Raw genomic sequence first — 24,072 nt, forward strand, 5'->3', positions numbered from 1 at the left:
CTGTGCTTTTTGCAATCTTGGATTCAACAATTCACACTCTTGCAGACCCTCCTCTTTCTCGACAGTTGGACACCTGGAGCTCCACCTGGGGCCTGGCTGAGGATTTCTGCATCCACTTCCATCAGTTATTGGATAAGAGTTCCAAGACAACTGTTAGGGTGTTTAGTCATCTGATCACCAGACTAGGTCAGATCAGGCTTTCTCTCGACCATTGCCAGCAGACTACAGAGGATATATCATTGTGGATTTCTGGGGACCTCTCGAGCACTCTGCCTATTCCTGTTCTCATGTGGTCTTCATTTATCATGGTCTGTTATTCCTCATTCTCCCTTTCTGTTCTTGATCCAGCTGGGATCTCCTGCTCCCCTAAGCTTTCTTTCCCTCAAATCTTGCCCTTCATTATTCCCACTGTCATCCAGGTTGTTCATATAGATCTCATCCATTTCTCTGACATTGGGTGATCCTTGGGTCTTTCCTAGGGTCCCGTTTTCTAGGTAGCCTCCCTGGAATTGTGTAACAGTCTAGTCATTTTTGTTTTACATCTAGTATCCTCCTATGAGTGAGTACATACCATGTTTGTAATGCAGGAACACTTTTAACTTTATTCAACATCTGAAGAAATGGAACCTAAAGAAATGAAATGATTCACTGGAGGCCACATGGTCTGAGGGGCAAAAGGGCTGAGATATGAATCCTAGTCTCCCAGCTCCTGTCTACTTCTCACCATCTGGTCATCTCCCTCATGTATTCTTCTGTTATGGAGGCACTGTTCCTGGAGCAGTAGAAGCAAGAGCTAAATATGAGTGAGTGTAACTGTACCCATATGGCACTGGAGATATCTTTCCAAGTTAATCCAACACACACACACACACACACACACACACACACAACAACAACAACAACATTGCAGGAGCAAGAACTCACATGTGCAACCACAGTGTGGTAGGCAAAATGGTTTCCTCTGTGTATGCTGAAGGGGAGTATAGAATATGAGCCCTGAGGACTCAAAAACACCCCACTTAGGAGTGTGAGACTTAGCTCAGAGGGAACTCAGAGACACTATTGTGGTTCAAATGAGAAATGTCCCCTATGCATCTGAACACCAGACCCCAGTCAATGACACTGTTTGGGTAGGTTATGGAACATTTAGAGAGCAGAGTGTGGCTAGAGAAGGCATATCACTGGGCAGACAGTGATTTGAGAGTTTAGAGCTTTGCCCCACCCACCTAACCACCCCCATCTCTGCTGTCTGTATAAATGACAATGTGACAAGCCAGCTTTTCTGTTCCTATCACCATGACATGCTGGTCGTGATGGACTCTATCTCTCCAGAACCATAGGACTGAAATAAACTCTTTCTTCCTCACATTGCTTTCGATCCTGGGACTTCATCACAGCAATTAAAACATAACCAATATAGTTACCAAAGGGTTTTGAACTGGGGAAGGATACAATTTGATGTGTGTCCAAAAAGATAAAGCTGCCCCGGATCAGAGGTAGAAGGAAGGAGAAGAGCTTATTGGGAAGGGCTTCCATTATGGCTCAGGGTCAGCTCCACTTACATTGTTCTAGAATCTGAGCTGCCAGCTCTTGCTGTGGAATGTGAATCCATGTTTTATCCACTCTCCTGTGACTTATACACGGTGGAAAACTGTTTACAGGATTTCCTGTCTGGTGTAGTGCAATAGCACCATGAGTACAGCAGAAAGCAAGGCTGAAATGCCCCCTCCTCTTCTCACTGTCTCCCTCCTGCTAAATAGGGCACCACATCCCCAAATCCACCATGCATCCTGAGAGTTTTCCTCTTCTGTATCTCATTCATTCAGCATCCTTCTATGGCACTCTTCCATTATCCTCTACTAGCTATCTCTTCTTCATATATTATGGTCTGACCAGAAGCTCCAGAATGAATTCTTGTCAGCCAACCTAGCCCTTTGAATTCTTCCTCAGCATCATGATCCGAGACATCATGATAACGTAAAGATGTGGCTATGCTTTGGCTCTGGTTTAAATCCTCTGTTTGCATAGCACTTCCTGAATTACCTCCTGACGCCCGACCTCTTCACCACCACATAGCTGCAAAGCCCTCTGTGAACTAGCTCATCACTCCAGCCAGATGGTCCACCTGGGCATGGCTAGGCAAGCCTATACATTTCACATGCATGCCTCTGCCTCACTCCCTATCCCTCCCTTTATCCACTTGGAGGTTTTGGTCTCACCCTGTCAACCATCTCCTCTTCAAAGCAAACTTCAGTTATAGTCACCACCTGTCAGCTGTTCCGAGCACAACAGTCCAATCTCTCTTATTCTGCTCACTGTCCACTTCTGAAAGAGTCCTTATCATTTTCCATCAAAACCACAGGTTTTCTCCAGTTCAGTTTTCTCTCCAGCATCCAATACTTCACACACAAGTATGTGCTCTTTAAATATTGTTACACTTTTAAAACGGTAAGGTTTAACTAAAAATGGGTGAGTGCTGGCAGACTTTGACATCTCTGTCCTCACTGGCATGAATTCAGTACCCTACCCACAGAATCTGACCACACACACTGGAGAGATCATACATCTACAAAGGCATGGTTTGAAGCATTTTTGATCAAAATATAAATCTCCTCATTCCTCTAAATGAGTTAGGAAACATTTTGTTTCTTTTTATTTACCTTTACTACATCAAATCTTTACCCTCTCCGTGTTGAGTAAAAAGTTAGAGATTTCATTGGCAAAGTCTTAATGAATGGACTAAAGTATGTTTGGAACACTACCATCATACTCCTAGTAACCCAGTCTCCCACTAGGCTCTACTTCTCAAAGATTCCATTACCTCCAAAAAGCCCTAGCCCAGGATCCAAACCTTTAAAATATGAGCCTTGTTGAGGGGGACACTATTTAACATCCATACCATAGAAATTATCAATTAAGATACCCAGTTTGCCAAGATTGAGTTTATTTGATAGGGCTGTTGAACAACTTGACTTCTAAGTCTTTCAAAATGCTTTAAAATGTTCTTCCCCCTATCTTTTTCTCTCTCCTCTGAAAGCTTCAGAAGGGAAAGTTTTGTGAGCTACTTTGAGATGTTCTAAATAAACTATAAATGCCCCATCAACTAATCCAGTACCTGGCTTAGAAGGAACACTTGATAAGTATTTGTAGTTGTCAAATCCCTGAAAAGAGGTCCTGAGTCTTACTAACCATGTATCAGATGGATTCAATCACTTTTTTCAATCTTTGATGAATGCATGTGTGCTCATGGGCATTTGACACTGGGCAAAGCAAATCTACTTTTCAAACAGTATTCGGGTTGGTTCCATCACCTTAAAAATCAAGTTTCTTGGTCTCTGTAGGTACCAGTCATTATTAAATTGAGCTCTGAATTTGACTAGTACTGTCACAAATCAAGTACACACACGTGAATGCTAGCTTCCATCTGGCACTAGAGACGGAAATGTGAAAGGCAAGGTATTGTCTAAGGAGAAGTCAGCCTCCCAATCAGGGAATAGAAACAGTAATCTATAAATGCTCCTTCTCCATCTGCACCAGTGAGAAGTCACAAATAAGCAAAGTGAGAGTTATCACTGTTAACTGTTTCAGAACACCATCTGCAAAGGACACAACAGCATGGAAATTACTTTTATGGACTATTCAGTGCAAGTTAAACATCTCATGATATGCAACGGAGGCTCTCCAAGATGTGCCAGATGCTATTAAATACAGCATGCTCTGTGGGAAAATCATGTGGAATGCATTCACCAATTGAATTACATCGAAGGGCATGAATGGGCAAATACATAAACAAACCTCCATTACCCTGGTCTGAGGGCATGTTTCCTTAGAATTTTCAGACGTAGAATGCAAGAAATAAAAATGAATGTGATGATGCCTTTATTTTTTCAGTCAGCAATACATTCTCAAAGCATTCACAGACTACATCAGGGTGGACCCATTTCTCATTTAACCAGTGGAGATTTGTTTGACCTGTTTCTACTTGATACAGTAGCCTTGAGAGTTATTTCCTGAAGATGACACAATGGACAAAATGTTCAGAGTAGTCGAAAATAATTTCAGACACCCATGCATTGACTATTATAAAAACCAACTAGTAGTGATTCAACTTGGGAATTCTTTAAATCTTGATATTTGCAGACATTCTGCATAAAATTTTCATTGACTCATATTATGCCATACAATAAGATTTTTAGAGTTTGGGGTTTTTTATTTTGTTTTTTGTTTTTGTTTGGTTTCTCATCTGTCTGTCTGTTTGGTTAGCTAGTTATGTATTTTGTTATTGTTGTGGTTTTTTTAATATTTTGTTATGCTTTGTTATATCTTTCAAACAAGGTCATTCATTAGTATCATTAGTCTGCCTGATACTTGCTATGTAACCCAGGCTAGTCTCAAACTCATGGCAATCCTCCTACCTCAGCCTCATGAGTACTAGGATAATAAGCAAGTGCCACCACATCTGGCAAGAAGAGCACTATTTGGTCGCTAAGTTACAAACACACAGAAAGGGAGGTTTTCAGAGATTACATTTTGGACTCAGAGAACAAGATGCTCCACCAAAGAGCTCCAGCAAATGGTCCTTAGGCATGCTGTAGTCTTTCTTACCTCTTCAGGATCTGGAAGTTTCAAGGGGGTTTGAGAATAGGACAGGACCCAATAGGTTCCCAAGATCTAAAGATATCTCTTTTACAGATCATGGACTGAAAATACTTTTAACTTAAAAAAGGTTTAATCTTTATAACTTATGCATGGAAGCAGGTACAGCCTTCGGGAAACTTGAGTATGCTGAAATTGGTATTAAGGCTGTGACTTTCATCAAAGTCACAGTGCTTAGCCACTGTCCAACCAGGGGACTCACCCTCCAAAAACAGTTAGCAGGGTCTAGTCTTTCATTTGGCATACACTGAACCACCAGGCTATCTCATGTAAAAATGTTTTACTTAACCCCTTGTTCACCAAAAATAATTGGTGTGTTTCTAACTAATTCACTCATGAAGCGCTAGGCGTGAAAGTGGATGGGAGATCATTTTTCAGAGTTGTAGACATCTGTGATCTTGAGGCCTCTAAGAGTCTTACTCACAGACCCATGGAGTTGCTTAAGGAGAATTCCAAACCCAAAGGAATTTTTCATATAAATCCTACCCCATGAAATCCTTATTTTTATTATTATATCGCATGTCATCATTTTATGAACGGGAAACTGGCACAAAGGCTGTGCAGAAGGAGATACATTGGGCTTGAGGTAGCGACAGCTGCAGAACACGGGCTTTACAAGGTAGTTAGAGATCACAACCGCAACAATAATGCAAGTTCAGAATCAGGTGAGGTCATTAGCAAAGATGGAGACATTGAGTTGATGAGCTCGAGGGCTTGAAAGTGGGAGAAAGAAGTAGAATGCAGTCTTAACGGGGCCTGTTAAATATGTTAATAGACATTAGAGCTGCACTGCTGTGAAGGTATATGGGAAGGACGGGTATGTGGGTCCTAGTCACACTCATGAGTTTCAGAATCTGGGAAAGATCAGGATAACAAAATCAAAGGATGGTTACAGACATGGTCTCTAGAGTCAGAATGTCAACGTCTGAATCCCAGATACACCATTGACGAGCCTTGTACACTTGGTGAATCATTTAGCCTCCTTGTTCCTCAGTAGTCTAACCTCTGTGGACATGTTAATAGGTGGAAACCCTTGTGGGCTATATCACACTGTAGAGAGATGCACTTGTAAGAATACTAATGACAGTAATCATAACAACAGGATGTTCACACTTGGGGAAAGAGTGTAAAGAAATGGGATAAAGTAAAGGAAGAAAATATGAAACCCAGAGGAAACAGAAACAAAGGATAAAACACTATAAAACAAGTTGCTATGGAAACAAAAAGTCAAAGGAGTTTAAGGCTAGAGAGACTGACTAACAATATTAAATGGTAGAACAAGGTCAAGGGAAATTGGACCTGAGAAAATACTTGCAGACTTTGGTATCAGAGGTCACTGATGGCCCTCAAGAAAGTGGTTATAACAAAATATAGAGAGCAGGAAGCAAGGCTTGGAGGATGGATAGGACAAGAAACAGGAAGTATAGGCCATATTCACTGAAGTTCACAAGTTAGAAGAGGGGGTTAGGGGTTACTAATGGATCCAAATGCATACTAATAGAAGAGTATAAGATCTCTTTTTCAAATGAGGACATTTTGGTGTATCAGAAACTAGAGGGAAAAGAAGCCAGTGCAAAGAGTGAATAAGAAGAATGGCTAAAGAAGAAACCCAAATTGACCTCTGGCCTCCTCACAAACGCACATCCCAACAGGCACATGTACACAGACCTGCATGACCAGCTTCACACAATGCCAAGCCAATACAGTTTAGCTTTCCAAGTAAGAAGGGGGTGTATGAAAGGACATATCCTTTCCAAGGGGAAGAGGAAATTAAAATCTGGTCCCTTCTGGCCCAGAAGAAAGTGGAGAGCTGTCAATAATTGGCGAGACAAATGTATCATGACTTTTGTCTCATGGTGCAGAGTTCGAGGCTGAGGTTGAAAAGAAAGGCTTGGGTTTTGTTTGTGCCCCAATGTCTACCCAGACAACTTCAGAAGAGATTGCTGGGCCCCACAGGCAGCATCGGGCAGCCACATTGTGTACAGATAGTGAAGGAAAACCATGCTTGGGTAAGTACCTTCCAGTACTCCCTAAGACCTGGGGTGGAGGGTGGGGGCAGAAGCAGCCCCTCCCCCAGTCCCAATGAGAATTGGAAGTTGCAGGTGGATTTGCTGGTAAAAAGAAGTAAATAAGGGAGTGGGCAATGTGGAAAGCCAAGGTTGGTGGGTAGCACTGACCTCTAGGCATCATAGGCATCCACAGTGACTAGGAGTTCTGAGGAGTTCCAGCAAGTGGAAGGGAAACACAGATCATGAGAACAGACGCCTCTTATCCACTGGTCCATTCTCATCCTAAATGAGTAGGCAGGTAGAGAGCACAGCAGGATAATCTAGGGGACATAAAGGACAATGAAAAGATAAGAAAACATGCTCTTTTCCCACTTGCACAGACCATGAGTAAGTCAGTCTCACCCCCACATATACAGGCCATGCTGAAATAGGTCACAATGAGGAAAGGGGATGACTAAAAGATTCAACACACCCGAGAGGAATTTGCCAGAAGAGATTAAGATATATATTTTTTAAAGACTAGCTAATATTATTTACATTTAGTTTACTGTTTAATCAAGTAAGCAAATTCTCCAGCAAGACTGAGGTAACTGACTAGTTTAAGCCCCAGCACAGATTTGCAACATCAAACAAGATATGCAGACACGCACAGATACACAAGGCAGAGCAGGATGGAGCACATGGGAAAGACTCTCACATAATAAGAAGCCCAAGCTTCCTCTCCAAATATCCATAACTTCTGCTATGTGCAGCCCCTGCTATATTGTAATTGTATGTTGACATATCTATTCCCCACATCCAATTGAGGCTTTGAGAGTCAAGACCCTGTACTTTCATCTTCCAACTCTAGCATGATATCCGGCATGCAGCAAGCCCCTGGTAAATATTTGTAGAATCAGGGAATAGAAGAACCAGGCTGCTGAGGCAGCAGGAAGTTAACCATGGACCATTTCTTGTCATCCAGAAGAGCCGAGCAGGCTTGGGAGCCCACTGCAGAGAGCCAGCATCGGCGTCAAATGAGCTTTGGTTTTAATTTCTCTTTGTGTCTGTTCTTGATTTCTTTCTCCTGTCTGGCTCCACCAAAGGAAAAGAGGGGAGTTGGCCTAACGAGCTCTCTGAAACACTCCTAAGCAGAAAACCTCTCACCTCTGACATGTTTTAATGTTGCTGTGCAGTTGAAAAATGCTGAGGCAATCAGGGGAGAGGCACAGACAGATTCCTATAGGTGAAAATGTGTACGCACACACACACACACACACAGACACACAGACACACACACACTCTCTCACACACACAGGTATGCATACATGCATGCTTGCATATACTCCACAAGAGAGCGATATACAATGAACCAAGATATTATATTCCCTTCATGCTGGCAGTTCACTACATACATAAACACATACATGCATGTACATGATGAAAAATGCATAAGGCAGATGTATGAATCTCAGTAACATATTTCACCATATACTCTTTTTTTTGTAAGACCTCCTCTTCCTCCCACTGTGTGCATCAGGCAAGCACTCAATCTCTGACCTCCAAGCTCCACGTCCATCCTTCTGACTTTTCTGAAACAGTGTCTGTCTCACTAAGTTGAGGTTGGCTTTTGTTTATTTTTATTTTTTTATGTGCACTGGTGTTTTGCCTGTATGTTTGCCTGTGTGAAGGTGCCAGATTCCCTGTGTGAAGGTGCCAACTCTCACCTTACTCTTTTTTTTTTTTTTTTTTTTGAGACAGGGTTTCTCTGTGTAGCTTTGCGCTTTTTCCTGAAACTCACTTGGTAGCCCAGGCTGGCCTCAAACTCACAGAGATCCACCTGCCTCTGCTTCCTGAGTGCTGGGATTAAAGGCATGTGCCACCACTGCCCGGCCTCTCACCTTACTCTTATGGATAGTGTTCTGTTCCTCAGATCTAAGGTCCTCTTGCCATCCAGACCTTCCAGAGCCTGGCTTCACCCTAACCACCCAAACTTACTCCCTATAATAGTGGCAACTACTCCAGTCAGACTACTCTCCCACCTGTCACCACCCACATCACATGCTCTCCCACCTCAGGAACACCATCGCTTTCCCTAAGACTGCCACATTGTAGAGACACCTCAACTCATAGCAACCCTGTACAGGCTTCTCCAGCCACAGCCCATTCCTACAATCCTTTGGTCTTCTGAACCAAAATATCTAAGCATAGCAAAGACTCCCAGTCACCTCCAGTCTAAATTGCTGGCCAAAGATAAATATGGATGAACTTTTAAACCATCCCTGGATGGTTTCCCAACATAGACAACTACGGCCTCAACTCACATCATTTCTGTTTAAATGGATTGCAAAGCACGCCCTGGATTCCCTACCAGCACTATCTGCCTATGACTCATTCAGTTCAGTCAATCTGGTCCTGCACTGTTTTTTGGACAAGCCGTGTTTATTCCCACAGCAAAGTGTCTACACCAGCTATTTCCTCCGTCTGGAGAGCTCTCTGCTCTCCCATTCCATGTCTCCTCATTTCTTCACAGAAGTGTCTACTAGGCACCACACCAGAGAGGACTTCTCAGGAGACGTTCTCTGAAAGGGGCCCCTGTGCCTTCCCTCTTCCTGCTCTTTCTATCCTGTAACTCGTGTATATGATGCTTCTCTTTTGTGGGCATCTACTCACTGCTTGCTTTTTATCATTAAAAAGCAGGTCTCTAGGCTGGGAATGTGGTGGAGTACTTGCCTAGAGTGTAAGAGGTTTCAGTCCCTAGAACAGGAAGAAGAGAAGAAAGAGAAAGAAGAAGAAGAATATGAGGAAAAGAAGGAAGAAGAGGAGGAAGAGGAAAAGGGTGTAGAGGAGGAGAAAGAAGCAGGGGACTTCTTTCTGGGAGGGATGACCCATTGAGTACTGTCCCTCTATTCTACATAGCACAGAACAGTTGGGGACTGAAAACATGGTTCTATTTCAGACATTCAAAGAATGTCTGGGACAGACAAGTGGGACCTGTGGCCCAGAACTCAAGTTGGCTCCCACAACTGTACAAGCTTTCTGTGCCTAAAAGCATGTTGCCAATCATGAGTCAAATTTCCAAGTTGTTTTTCTTCCTGTGTGGCACTGTAGTCATCTTGATGTGACGCTGACATGGCTCTCGCTCTGTTGTTTCCTTTTTATAATACAATTTGCATAATTCACGGACCGCTCGGTAAGATCTGCACAATTGAAGGCAATGTCAGAAAAATGTCATTTCAAGACTCTCATGATGTGTGCTCTCCCCCCACCCCCAGCTCACATCATTTTGTTGTGTCTCTGATGAAGGCATGGCTGGTCTAAAGCCCAGTGAAGAACCAGGTGACTGGACTTGAAGAGGACACAGGCTGAGTATACCACAACCACCGTGGGACAGGCAATATTTCACCACTCAGACCCCCGGCAGGGAACTGCCTGCTTCCTCCCTCTTTCCCATCAACAAGGGTCAGTGAGTGATGGTCAGGGGACCCACAGAATTAAAGGTTGTCCCATTTTTACTGGTTATACCAGATTTAAACTAGCCACTCGCGGACCTAAGAGCCATTGTCTGGTTCCCTTTACAACAGCATAAATCTTCATCTTCTGAAGCCAGCATTGTCTACACAAAATGAGGTTGAAATGCGATTATATCCAGTAAGGTAACTAAACATAATCTTAAATAATGGAAAGATAACAACAGTGGGGTTTGGGGACCAGGGCTATTTGGGAATTGTATCAATTCTCCATAACTATGATGCAGGTCCTACCCTAACAGCATATTCCACAGACAATGCCATTATTTATGACATCCTCCAACAGTCCATGAATAAGTTAAGAAACAGATATAGAAAAAGGGTATTAAATAAATAAAACTATAGTCAACAACACTCAAAAGCCTCTTGGTTATAATATGACTAGGATGCACTTCACATTAGAATAAAAGGTCAATAAATTATCTGAATATGAATAAAACATAGGAGTTTTGCAGAATTAAGAAAACACTATTTAATTGTTCCCTCAGTATAATAGCAACTCAAGCCACTAATAAATAACAAAGCCTTCCATTCATACCAAAATATTCACAGAGATGAGGAAGGCATTATGACCGCAGATACACACAGGTGGGGTGAGACTTAGAGACAGTTCTCCCTTTATTCAATAGTGTCGGTAATTTCCCAATGAGCTAAGAGCCTTTTAAAATAATGTTCAATTTATTGTTATATATTAAAGTGACCTGAATGTGACAAGAAGGACTGGTTAGATGCCACAAAGAGCCGCCAGGTCATAAGATAAATAAACCAAAGGGCACAGAAGGTGCCAGCTTCAGTGGACTTGGCATCTTTGAGCCCATTTTAAAAAAAAGAATACAAATGTCTAAAAGCAGAATTGTTGCTCTACTACACTTTATATATGACTGAGAAATAAACCTCAGCCCCTTGTACATTTTAAGCCAACAAATTCAGCACAGAACATACAAATCCAACAAGATCGTATCATTATTAACTAACTAAATATGTAGTACTATTGTGCTTGTGGCACTGGTGTTTTTTGGTTTATCACTTCATAAAACAAAATTCTGAAATATTTTCTACATAGAGAATAGGAAGATATCCAGAACCTCCCATAGTGCAACTGGCACACGCTACGTTAACAAATTGTTTTCTAGGCTGGTGAAGCATTTTACCCTCCTGTCATCACCACACTTGAGAAGTTGAGGCACAGCAGGATCATGAGTTCAAGACCAGCTTGGTCTACATAGCTAGATCCCGATTTTCATAAATAAATAAACAGGAGCAGTTAAGACCACGAACTGCTCTTGCAGAGGACGCAGGTTTGGTTCCCAGTACCCAGTTGGGTAGCTCACAATTGCCTCTAATTCCAGCTCCAGAGGGATCCCACACCTTCCCCTGGCCTCCTAGGGTAACTGCACACACATTTACATACACACACATACACACACACAGGCACATATAAAGATAACAAAAAAATAAAAATATTTAAATAATAAGCAGACAGAAGAGACCAAAACATTTTCCTGACAAAGGACAACTTGCATCCAACCAGACTTTGATTAGAACTGAATCTCCTTTTATAATGTCACATCTTATGAAATTTCCAAGGGCTGAAGTCTGCCTCTGACTTAGGTTTTGTGTTTGTTTTTGCTAGTGCTAAAACAGGATGCAACAGAATGGGTAACATATAAAGAAAGGAAGTGTAGTTCATGGTTCTGGAAGGTTCATGATCCCTGAAAGACTTGTTGAGGGAAAACATGCTCACACATACAGCAAGACTCTGTCCACCTCTGTTGTTGGCATTCTTGGATCTTGCCCCTGTACATGGATAGTTATGGTGAGAGAGACTGGAAATCGCAAAGGGCTCCCCATTAAGCCCCCAAATCAACATATTCCTATCTCATCTTCCTCTTAAGTCATTTCAAAATAGCCCAAGGCCTCTACAACACCATGATAAGAACTGTTCGTTCTAACGGAAAGTTGAATGAAAGTGACTGAGACTCCAATGAATGACTCAGGTGGGACAGTAGAGACAGCTCAGTGGTTAGGAAGTGGTGCTGTCCTTCTACAGCACCAGGCTTTGGTTCCCAGCACCCAAGTCAGGCAGTTCACAATGGCCTGTAACTCCAGGTCCATCCAAGGGATCCGTCAGCACCCCCTTCTGGCTTCATTAGGTCCCTGCACTCAGGTGGCACATACATATAGTCATAACATGCTTATATAAAAAATTATTTTTTTTTAATTTTCTAAAAGTCTCAAATTATAAGTTTTATAAAACATACATCTATGTGAATGCATACCTGGGGCCTTCCCTGGGAGCCTTGGAAGGGTTTCTTACAAGTGACTGACCTGACTTTTGAGTTTGGTTGTAGCTTCCGAGTAAATCTTTATCATTGAGAAGGTGAGGGTTAAGAGCAAATCCCCAGGGCTGGGGTAGATGTTTGAAGAGGTAGAGCGTATCACTGCAGCCTTGCCTTTCCTCTCCTCCACCACAGCCCGCCTCCCCTGGGCAGCCCCGAACATGAGAAGTAAAATTAAAGACAAAGAGAACATGGTAAATAAACAAAGAAAAAAATACGCTGGATTATATTACCATTCTACAGTTTCAATTAAAAAAAAAAGGCCAAGAATCAGCTATTCTATATGTATTAACCTAATAATATTCAGACTCAATGAATTATACTACATCAATATCTACCCCTCCAATACATGCTAGACACTTAAGCCCCAATTTCTTAGAATATATCTAGAAATAGAAAGCTGAATAAGAATTATCTCGTTGAGATGAGGCCGTTGGCATGGGCCTCAGTCCGGCATAGCTAGTACCTGCATAGAAGGCAGAAGTTTGGGCACAGAGATAGACGTAGGGGGAGGAGATGAGGAGGAGAAGCTGGAAGATTTCACCTACACGCTGGTCTCCAGGAGGGAGGAGCAGGCGGGACCCCCACCCCTCAGAGTCTCCAGAAGAGCTCGGCCAGTCTTCAGACACCCTGACCTCAGACTGCAGTCTCCGGAGGTGAGAGAGGAAGGCTGCCTTCTGCTGTCCCAGTGTGGGTTTGCAGCGCTGCCTGTGGTGATTCAAGGCAGCTGGCACAGCCCCTGGCTGCGGCAGCCCTCATGGTGTTCTGTGCCCTGCGTGCTGTTACTGCTCCATCCTTCACCAAGGTCACAGAAGCAGGAGGTGAAATGGAGTCTTGAACCCCAGAGGCTGACTCTAAGGCAACGCGAATGCTTATGACTACACGTGACACCAGCTTGGAGGAGTCACCTTGCATTCAGTAACTACCTGTGTTTAATTACAAACATCTCTGTGTGGTACAAAGAGCATTTTTGAAGCTTCTAAGAAAAATCCATTGATTTTTCTGAAATACCATTTTTAAAAAATGTACTTTAATCCTGTTGATAGGACAGGTTTCAATGGATACCAAAGAGGAAGTCAACTTAGACTGAATACCATGACCAGAATTAGTCAGTACTAACAATAAAGAGAAGCTCCTAAGACTTGCATGTCTGAATATTTGGTCTCTCTCTTTTTTTTTTTCCAGAGCTGAGGACCGAACCCAGGGCCTTGCGCTTGCTAGGCAAGCACTCTACCACTGAGCTAAATCCCCAACCCTGAATATTTGGTCTCTTGATCGTGGCACTGTTTAGAGAAGCTGTGAGACCTTCAGCATTATGATCTCGCTTGCAGAGTGTGTCACTGAGGTGGGCCCTGAAAGTGGTCCTCATTTCTTGTTCCAATTGATGAGCTCTCTACTTCCTGACCCACCAAGAAATTAGCAAATTGCACACCCACAGTTGGCTTCACTGCTGTCACCCAAGTGTCTCTCCTGTCTCTGTGCCTCCCTCAGCACTGTGGACTGCGCCCTCTCAACTGCAAGGCAAATCAAAGTCCCTCTTCTCTTAAGTGACTTCTCTCGGGCATTTTGTCACAGCTGCAAGGAAAGCTGATGTGGTTGCCCCATAGGACAGAGGTGGCTCCTGAGGTTCCTTGCAGGATATAGATACGGGACCAAGGAAAGAGAGGGGAGAACCTGGTCCTGATGGGTGCCTTTAAAACCAGTCATTTCAGAAGTCATAGACCTGAAAACAAAAGAGCACTTCCCTTCACTGGTCTAAAACGGCTTAGGAATAATCAAGAAACAAATTCCTTTGCAAAAGAATTCATTTTGAGGGACATTTTTAAAAGGTGATCAAGCCTGGGGGTGTGTACAGAGGAAGAACTGGAGCAGGGAGACAAGATTCTAGGAGGAGGGACTGTGGTGTGGGACATCAAGTCCACGACAGACAAATAAGGCAGATGAGACATAAGGAAACCCTAGGGAAGCCATTCATGTCTATGGGAAGCCCTGGTAAATGACAGCAAATCGCCCAGTACATCAGTCATTGGCTCATTCGGACCACAGACAGCAAAGAGTCTATGTTAGAACGTTATTAGAACATCATTAACTTTAAATTTTCCTCTCTCTCTCTTTTATTTTGGCCTGTCATTTATTTATCATTTCTACCCAGCTCACATCCTCAAGGAGGTGAGTTGTCTTACATTATTAAATCATATAGAAAAATCCAAGGTAAAAGACAGATCAAAACTAATTAAGAAGCAGGCATCTGGGTTTAATTAGTCACTGCCACTGAGTGCTCCAACAAGCTTTCTATTAGCTCACGCCAGCTTCCGAGAAAAAGGAAGCAATCAAGTTCACTGAAAAGAGGTTAATTTATTTTCCAGGTACTATATTCCAAGAAGACTATATTTCCATCCTCTTTATATAAAACATGAACAGTAAGGGAAGATTTCACCTCTAGTGTTGGCTTCAGCCCATACTGTTCATCTTTCCTTCAGCCCAACTTCTGTGTCAACTCTTTTTACAGAGTTGGCCATGGCAGTGCTCATCTACCTCAGCCTGCAGACTTTCCAGAGAAGACTCACAGGTTAGGAAATGACCAGCCACCCTTGCTACCTCTCCAAACGGTGAAACTAAGGCCATAAAGGCACCCTTCCTTGGCAAGGGGCTATGTGTGTTCACCAGCTTTACGTTGCTGTAACAAAATACCCAAGACAATCAACCCAATGAGAGAAAATGTTTATTTTGGCTCATGGCTTCCCATACTTAAGTCCATGTGTGGATGGCTCTATTGCTTTGTGGGCTGTGATGAGCTGGTACATCAGGGTGGGAGCATGTGATGGTGGAAATTCCCTTGCATATGGAAGGCAGTATGTATTAAGGGCCCCTTCTATTTCCTGTGAAGCCTATAGAGGACCTTTCTGAGCAGCACTGTGGGTTTGGATTCTGAACCAGGTCAGCACCTGAGGAACGCTGGAAAGACCAAGATCTAAAACATCCACTTGGCTCTGTTCTAGTTTATGAAGAAAGAAGAAAGCTAAGCTTCTAGTCTACCTCAGGAGATTGAAGAAGAAAGTTTCAAAGTGTAGACTGAGGCATGGTGTCTTCCTTGTGTTGGATCTCTTGGGAACTTCCTGCCATCAGGTTGCAGGACACAAGTTCTCTTTGCTAAAGTTACAGAAATTCTCTTGAATGGTCTCTCAAAAATGACAAACTAATAAAACTTTAAAAGACAAACCTGGATTGTCAGCATTATTATTGTGGTCTGAATCTGAAAGATTCACCCATGGGTTCATATGTTTGAACACCTGATCCTTGGCTAATAGGAGACTGTGGGGCCTGGATGTTAGAGCTTGGTCCCAGAGGCCACACCTGAGAGTGCTAGTCTTGACTTTGGAAAGTTCTGTTCTATGATTCCTGGTCAGTTGACACATGTGACCAGAGCAAGCTCCTGCCACCATGGGCCAAACCATCCTGCTTGCTGACCCTGTCATCATGGACTGTATCTCCTGAGACCGCATGCCAGAATAGCCTTCTCCTTCTATAAATTGTCAGATATTTTGCCACAGTGGTAAGAATAGTACCCAATAAATCATCATTATCCACACTCATCTAGCACCGGCTACAGTTTTCTCATATTAACTCACCCTACTTCATGATACATACATGCTGAGTTGTTACAGGCTTTTCTCCAAGCATCTACCCAATGCATTTCAAATAAAATACTTAGAGATACTAGAAGAACAAATGGTCAAAATTTCCTCTGGACTGTCCCCTTCAAATGGAAACCCAGTTAACCTTTGGCAAATCCCTAGTAGACTGTGGAGTTGGAGAGTTGACATTCCTGATGAGCTACTCGGTAATAAAATGTCAATGTCAATTTAAAGAGTGTCTCCAAAGCTGAGAATATATCTCAGTAGGACCAGAGGTCAATCCTCAGAACCCATGTAAAATAAAGCTGGGCATGGTAGCAAATGTTTGCAATCAAAGTGGGCAGAAGTTGGGTGGATCTCTGGGGTTCACTGGTCAGCCAACCTTTCCTAATTAGTGAGCTCCAGGCCAAAGAGAGGCTTCATGTCATACAAACCAACCAAACAAAAGATGAACAGCACCTGAGGAAGGGCACCCTAGGCTGCCCTCTGGCTTCCAAATTTCTTCATGCACATGCATAAACACACACACACACACACACACACACAGAGTGTGTCAGGAGGAGGGGTGGTCTTTAAGGCTTTGATGCCAGGTACAGACATGAAGTTCTTATGTGGGGGAAAAAGAAACCTGGTTCATTCCTACTTAATGGAATACTAGCCCAGAACTATGCAAAAGGTTTCCCAGATGGTCTGGATGAGGGTGGATTCTCAGAGTCAACACTGTCAACAATCAGGCCCAGATTGTTCTTTGGTGAGCTAGGGTGGAGCAACTATCTTGTGCACCACACGATACCTGCTGTTTATCTTGCAACTGGACGCCTGCTCTGTGCCCCTTGACCTTTTGAAAAGAAAACCAAAAACTGGAGAACACCCCTGCAGGCAGAGAGAACCCTAGCTAAGGTTTGCTCTCCTTGATGTGGGAGCAAGGCCCTCCTAAGAGCTGCTCCGGCACTCAGACAGACTTGGGGTTGTAACTTTCAGATTTCTGAGCCAAAAATGAAAGAAAATGTTTTGCTATGAAAATTTTTTAAGGTTGAGTCTTACTGGTTGGATGCCCCTATAATTTAAGAAGCCTAATATGACCTCAGGAGAATTTCTGATTTTTTTTTTTGTAACTCTAATGAGGTTACCAAGATGGAAGTTACCATAGGCATCTGTGAAGAATCACAGAAATACATTTTTAAATGACAGGAGTCTCATACCTTACCCAGAATTTTGACCTTCACCATCTTATTTAAATCTGAATGAGTTGTTCATTTAGAAGTTCACAATTCTCAGGAACAAAAATATTCATCCTTAAAAAATCTAAGCCAACCATAATAATTTAAGTTTGAGTGCCGTTGACACGGCTGCTTTCTTATGATCATCAGGTCATAGAGTTGACTAATCAGAGTGCCATGGCCATTCCAAAAGGAGATATTAAAATCTTATCTTTCGCTGGGTGGTGGTGGTGCATGCCTTTAATCCCAGCACTCAGGAGGAGGCAGAGGCAGACAGATCTCTGTGAGTTTGAGGCCAGCCAGGGCTACAGAGTGAGTTCCAGGAAAGGCACCAAGACTATATAGAGAAACCCTGTCTCGAAAAACAAAAACAAAAAAAGATCTGTGTGCCCTCCTGATCCCCAGGACAATCTAAGCAACATGGACATTGTGGAATTCTTGCATTGTTACCCAAATTCACATGAAAAACAAGAAGCATCGATATTTGACATTATTTCATACCATGTATAAGGAATTTTGATCAGACAAATTTCTTTCTCACTTATATTTTGACAGTAGTGTTGTGAGTCAGACTTTTAGAAACACAAATCACCAGGGATTATAGGATGGATTTTACACACACGATGGGTGGCTAGGGGTGTTAGCTCATTATGTATTCATTAGTGGATTAATTTATAAAACAATTCCTCTTTATGTATTACAGACAAAGTGGGAAAAGATATGGATCTTGAGAAAAGCACTGTGGCTTTTTTTCTTTTTAATTATATTTTATGTGTATAGGAGTTTTGTCTGCATGCGTATATGTGCACAATGTGTGTGCTAAGTATCCGATTTCAGATCTCCTATAATTGGAGTTACAGATTGTTGTGAGCCACCATGGGGTGCTGGGAATTGAACCCAGATCCTCTGGAAAAGCAGCCAGTGCTCTTTCCCACTAAGGCATCTCTCCAGCCCCATCATGTTGTTTCCAATCATTTTATCAGTGGCCTAAAGGAGTACAGCAGTGTTCCATTCAAAATGTGTGCGTGCATAGTATACAAATGTGTACATGTTTGTGTATGCAAGAACATGTGTGCCTGCATGTGTGGATGCCAGAGGTCCACGTTTCGAGCTTTCTCTTAACATTTTCCACTTTAATTCTTGAGATATAGTCTTGTTTTGAAACTCACCAATTCAGCAAGACTTTCAGTCCCTCCTGTCTCTGCCTCCCTGGCACTTGCTACCTACCATACCCAGCTTTATTCTGTGCGTTCTGAGGGTGCAAAGTCAGGCCCTCATATTTTTATAGCAGGCACTTTATCCACTGATCCATGTCCCCAGCTCCCTAAACTAGTTCTGCATAAAATCTAAAGCATTTTAGGATTAAGTTATATGCAAGACTACAATTTACATAAATGTCCCATGGGGTGATGAGTCTAATTTGTGGGCAATTGAGATCCCCTGTCCCATCCTGGGGAAAGATAGTGGAAGAATTAATTTCTTGATGAATGAGTCCTGTTCCTCGGCAAAAGGCTCTGAGCTCTGTGGAACAGAAACACAAGCAACCTGGAGACACCATTAAGGTACATGGGGGCTTTCAGCATGCAGTTGTCATGCAGCATTGTGAATAGTAAGAGGCGTGGACATGGAACACACAAAAGGGCCCTATGGAGAAGTTCTGTGCAGTTAGTCATCTGATTGTCCATGAAGTCTTGTACCCTTGCCATCACAGAGACTAGTGGGTGAGTGGCAAGGTCCCCAAATCCACATTTGCCATTATTTCCACAATAAAACTGAAAGACTCCTTCCCAAATCTATTACAGCCTGATTTTAGAAAGGATACATTACTTATTAAAAAAAAAAACACAGGGCCTAATGAGCTGACATATACCCTATCACTCCCTTTCCAGTGTTATCTTGATTCCACGGTCAGTTTTGTCTGCACTGACTTCCTGGCAGGCCTGACACAAGAAGCAGGCAAGCAGGCCCAGCTGCTGCTCAGAAATGCAGTCTCTGGGCCAGCAATTCCAAAGGCTAGGATGAGGATGTGTTGTGTCAGAATCTTCTGAGAAGCCACTAGAAATAAACAATCCAGGTCTCCCCTCAAAACTCCCACCCAGATCAGAATCTGGATAAAGGCGGCCCTGGAATGTGGGTTTTCATTGTCACCCGCTGTGCAGGGGCGGGATCTTGGACTTACTACAGTTTCACTCAAAGATGCCGTGGTGGGGCTGCAGAGACAGCTCAGCAGCTGAGAGCACTAGCTGCTCCTGCAACAGGCCCGGGTTTGGTTCTCAGCATGCATACTGGACAACTGCCTGAAATTCAAATGCTGGTTGAACTGGGGCTCCTCAGGCCTCTGGGGGTGCTCACACATTGTATTTACTCACATACACACACACACACACACACTCCTACCTACAGATAAATGAACATTTTTTTAAATTAAATAAATCTTTAAAAAAATAGGAAAGATGCTATGTGACCCCAGGGTCCCCTTATCACCTGCTAGAACACATCCCTAAGGACCTAACCTCCCTCCATCAGACCACTGCTCCTAAAGGTGCCACCAGCACTCAATAGAACCATCATCTGTGAACCACACCTTCAACAGCTGCACTCTGAAGGATGTTATCTGGAATTTCAAGCCTCGGTTCCCATATATTCCCACAGCACATTAGTATATGAACATGGCTGTGAGATACAACAGAGCAGAACTTTCTAGAGTTCACGGTACAAATTAGTCTATCTCTAGAAGAGCTTTACCACACTCAACACAGCTGATGGCCGCCAAGGAAAAGCATGACACCCTCATTGTGTGAAACCCCATTGTGAAAGAGTAGTCAGGTGATCCAAGCCAACAGAGAACACCATCTGCTACAGATCTGCAATGCATGTTGCCATCTTCAGGTTCCAAAGCCCCACAGGATAAAGCCAGTCTTGTTCGAGGCGACATCCCTTTGAATCATTTGACCACAGAATATTTCTGTAGTCACATATTTTCACATTACACTAAGGCATATTTCTACAGTGCACACAGTGGGGCAATACTGTGACCATCTCAGTAATCCCAATATCCCAGGATAACCACTGAGAAGCTTTCCATGGCATCACTCCAAGTAGTCTGCAGCTACCGCAAGTCAATAGGACCTATGACTGAATCTCCAGACTACAGGGAGTCTGGGTGGGCTACAGGGGAGAAACCCAGAAAAATATTAGACAGGCTTCCAATGCCTTCTAAATTCATTTTGGGTGTAAAGGAGAGAAAGCAAGTCCAACATAAGTAACAAGATAACAAAGATGGGACAGCCACGGATAGAGTCATATATATCATCCAGTGTAAGGAAAACTTGAAGGAAAGTTGAATAAGAAGGAAACAGAGTTGGCAAGGTTGGGGGAATGTAGGTCTGTGGCAATCCACAGACGTAGAGGGAAAAGGGGAGTCAAGCTGCCTAACTCTACTGAGAATAGAGTCATGGTTTCAGAATCAGTTCCTGTTATTAACCGAGCATGTGCGACGTCCGGATGGTGTTCTGGGTGCCATGTATTCTCCTTCACTAGGACTTCGAGGCAGTTGCTAACACTGGTTTACAGATGAGGAATCTAATGCAGGTTGGTGAGTGAAGTTACCCAGAGTCCCTGAATGGCTCACTTTTGCTTCACTGTGACCACTGCACCTGACAGAAACAAGTTAAAGAAAGTGGGTTGTTTGTTATTGCTGATCATGGATTCAAAGGGTGTCAGTCCATCATGGTAGTGAGAGCATGCCATAAAGGCTATTCACATCCTGGTGGACCAGGAAACAGAGAGAGTGCAATAGGAACCAGGGGCCTGGTATAATCTTCAAGGCCAGCCCTCAGTGACCTTCCTTCCACCAGAAAAGCATTACCTCCTAAAGGTTCCACAGCCTCCCAATATTGTGTCACCAGCCAGGAGACAAATGTTCACAACAGGAGGCTCTGGGGGCCAAAGGTAGAATGTTATGGTTTGAATTTGAAATGTATCCGACTTGCAACTGTCTCTCAAGCACTAACACATGAAAACAAGGAGCTGTCATCCTAACAAATTAATGAAGCCACAAACACTGAGCCCTGTTGCCTTACAGCTATAATCCCAATAGTCCAGATACTGAGCAGAAGGATTGCCACAAATCTGAGGCTAACCTGGACTACAAATGAGTTCCAGGCCAGCCTTTCCCACAGTATAAGTAGAAGAGTAAGGACACTGGATGTGTTTAGTATCTTTAACTATTAGCATCAGTGAGGGGAATGGCCATTCTCAGTCACCTCCCACCTTCCCATAAGCCACTTTGGCTCTGTGTATTGATAATGCTGAAACACACATGCCATTCAGCTCCACTGTTATGCTTTTAGGAATATGTCTTAAGTGCACACACAAATATCTATTTGCTGAGAAAGCAATCAGTGTAGCAATGTGCACAGTAACAAACAATACAGTGATTGGTTAAGTGAGAAAAACGAATTACAAACAGTCTGTAGTTAACACTTTTGGACCCTTTCATGGGCCAGACACTGCCCTAAAAAGATTTAGCAAGTAGTATCCAATTTCACTCTGAAAACACTTATGAAGGGGATATTATTACCATGGCTATTTTCCTTGGGAGGGAATGGTAATTTGAAGAGATGAGGTCACTTGCTGAGGTTCACACAGTTAGCTAGAGGCAACCCCAGAGGTGATCATCAAGGCCTTGCTTGAAACAAGTGGACACAGAAGACATATCTGTAAGGTGATGGATAGCATCTGAAACATGTGAAGGTCCCCTGGGTTCCTCATAAGTTCACCTGAAAAGACATGTCAGGAAGACATATAACAATCACATTTTTGTAAAGTGCATACCATACCATGTGGCATACTTGTGCTTTTTATGTTTCTATGCACACATGCATGTCTGCATGCTCCCATTTGCACTAAAGCAAGATACATGTCAAGCTGTCTCAGGGTGACTGAGTCATGGAACGATGGGAATGATGGAGGTGTCCCTCTCCTCACCTCCCCTTTGTGTGCTCTAAGATGAGACTGGGTAGGCCAAGCAATAATGCTTTTCAGAAGCATTTTTTAACTTGAACGTAACATAACCTTGGACTTCAGAGGCTGTTACCCACTGCCCATTCTTATCTTCTGCTTCCAGGCAAGAAGGAAAAACTCAGAGAAATCAAGTAGGCATGTTGTGGTCTCTTGGCCAATCAGCAGCAGACACAGAATGGGGGCCACCTGCCCACTGCCCGCCCTGGCTCTTGCTGCCCTCTCACTCACCCACAAAAGTCCCTGGCAATAGCCCCTTGTGCAGTGAAGCCCGGTGGGACTCTGAACTCACTCATTTTCCCATGTGCCCACCCGCCTACCATCTAGCTCTGTTCCAAACATACTGAGCGAGAGCCCTGCCTTGCCGGTGCCGGTGGGACAAAAGGCCTGAAGAAAAGACACCAGGCCTGGTTGTCACTTGGCCTCCAGACAGCGCTGGATGATTTTCTACAAGCCAGTGGCTCTGAACAGAAGTGTGTCTCAGCAACCAGCGACACCCTCCAACTGAGCTCTGCAGGGACCCAGACTCCATGAGAGTGGCCCACCCCAGAATATTTGTGATCCTAACCGATACCCTGTAGTCAAGAGCAGAGGTCCACATATGTCTGCGGGCATCGGTGTTTTACCTGGGACCTGGATACATTCCCTTTCATTCTCATTTACCACTCTGCCAGAAGCCTTGATGTGACCTGTGCTCATCCTCAGCTGTCACTTCTAATCCCACAGAGATGAACAGGGAGAGGGGGTAAGAGGATGCTGGCATGCTCTACCATGCTGCAGACAGGTCTGGCCTTCCTCACACAGGGCACTCAGAGCCCAAGGCTGGTCTGGAAGGGAATGGGAACAAGGGGAGGTCTGAGGACCTTTAGAGAACCCGGGCTAGGAGCCAGGCATTGCCAGCGAAGGGCCTTAGGTGAGCACAGTTGCCAGGGTTGTAGAAAAGTCATGTGATTTGCTCTTAGTGTCCCCATACAGAGGCTTGAACTCACTCTGAAGACAGCCTCCTGGGAAACAAGGGAAGGCTGACAAGGTCCTCTCTGGCTCCTCGCCCAAAAACTAGACTGGAAAAGGTGGGTAAGACACGGTGGCTGGCTATTCTCGTCTGCCTGCTTCCTCTCTTACAAGAGATGAATGGCAAAGGACTATTTCTACTTCAGGTAAAGTAGAAAATGGAGAAGAGACACAAAGCCTAGAAGGTTCCATCAGCCATGGCTGCCAAGTGGGATGAACTGTCACAGGCAAGCCAACATACCTCTCATAGAGTAAAATCCAAAATGATGGTCCTGTCCAGGAGACAGAAACCTCACACAGTGAAATGGGAGGCAGATATGGGAACAGTGCACAAAAGAATTAAAACGCTTTGTAAAATCATGAGAGCTATTGTGCCGTGGGACCAGTCACTTCGGTGGCTGCTCACACCAGAATGCTTTTCATTTGTTGCAAAATAGAACCTTTTTTTTCCTAGTTGAATAACAAGAAGAAGTTTTTAAATATGTGATTGTCTTTCTCACTTTTTGACATTGTTTGCATTTGTTATATGTATCTATTAATATACATAAGCAGATTTTTTAAACAATAGGAACCATTTTTTTTAATTGATATTCCTATTTTAAAGAACATAATTGAACTCTGGGATACTGAGAATCACACTATGATTGTAAAAGAACACTGGAGCTAACAGT

The sequence above is a fragment of the Onychomys torridus genome, chromosome 19 (assembly GCF_903995425.1).
Source record: "Onychomys torridus chromosome 19, mOncTor1.1, whole genome shotgun sequence".
Classification (NCBI taxonomy): Eukaryota; Metazoa; Chordata; class Mammalia; order Rodentia; family Cricetidae; genus Onychomys; species Onychomys torridus.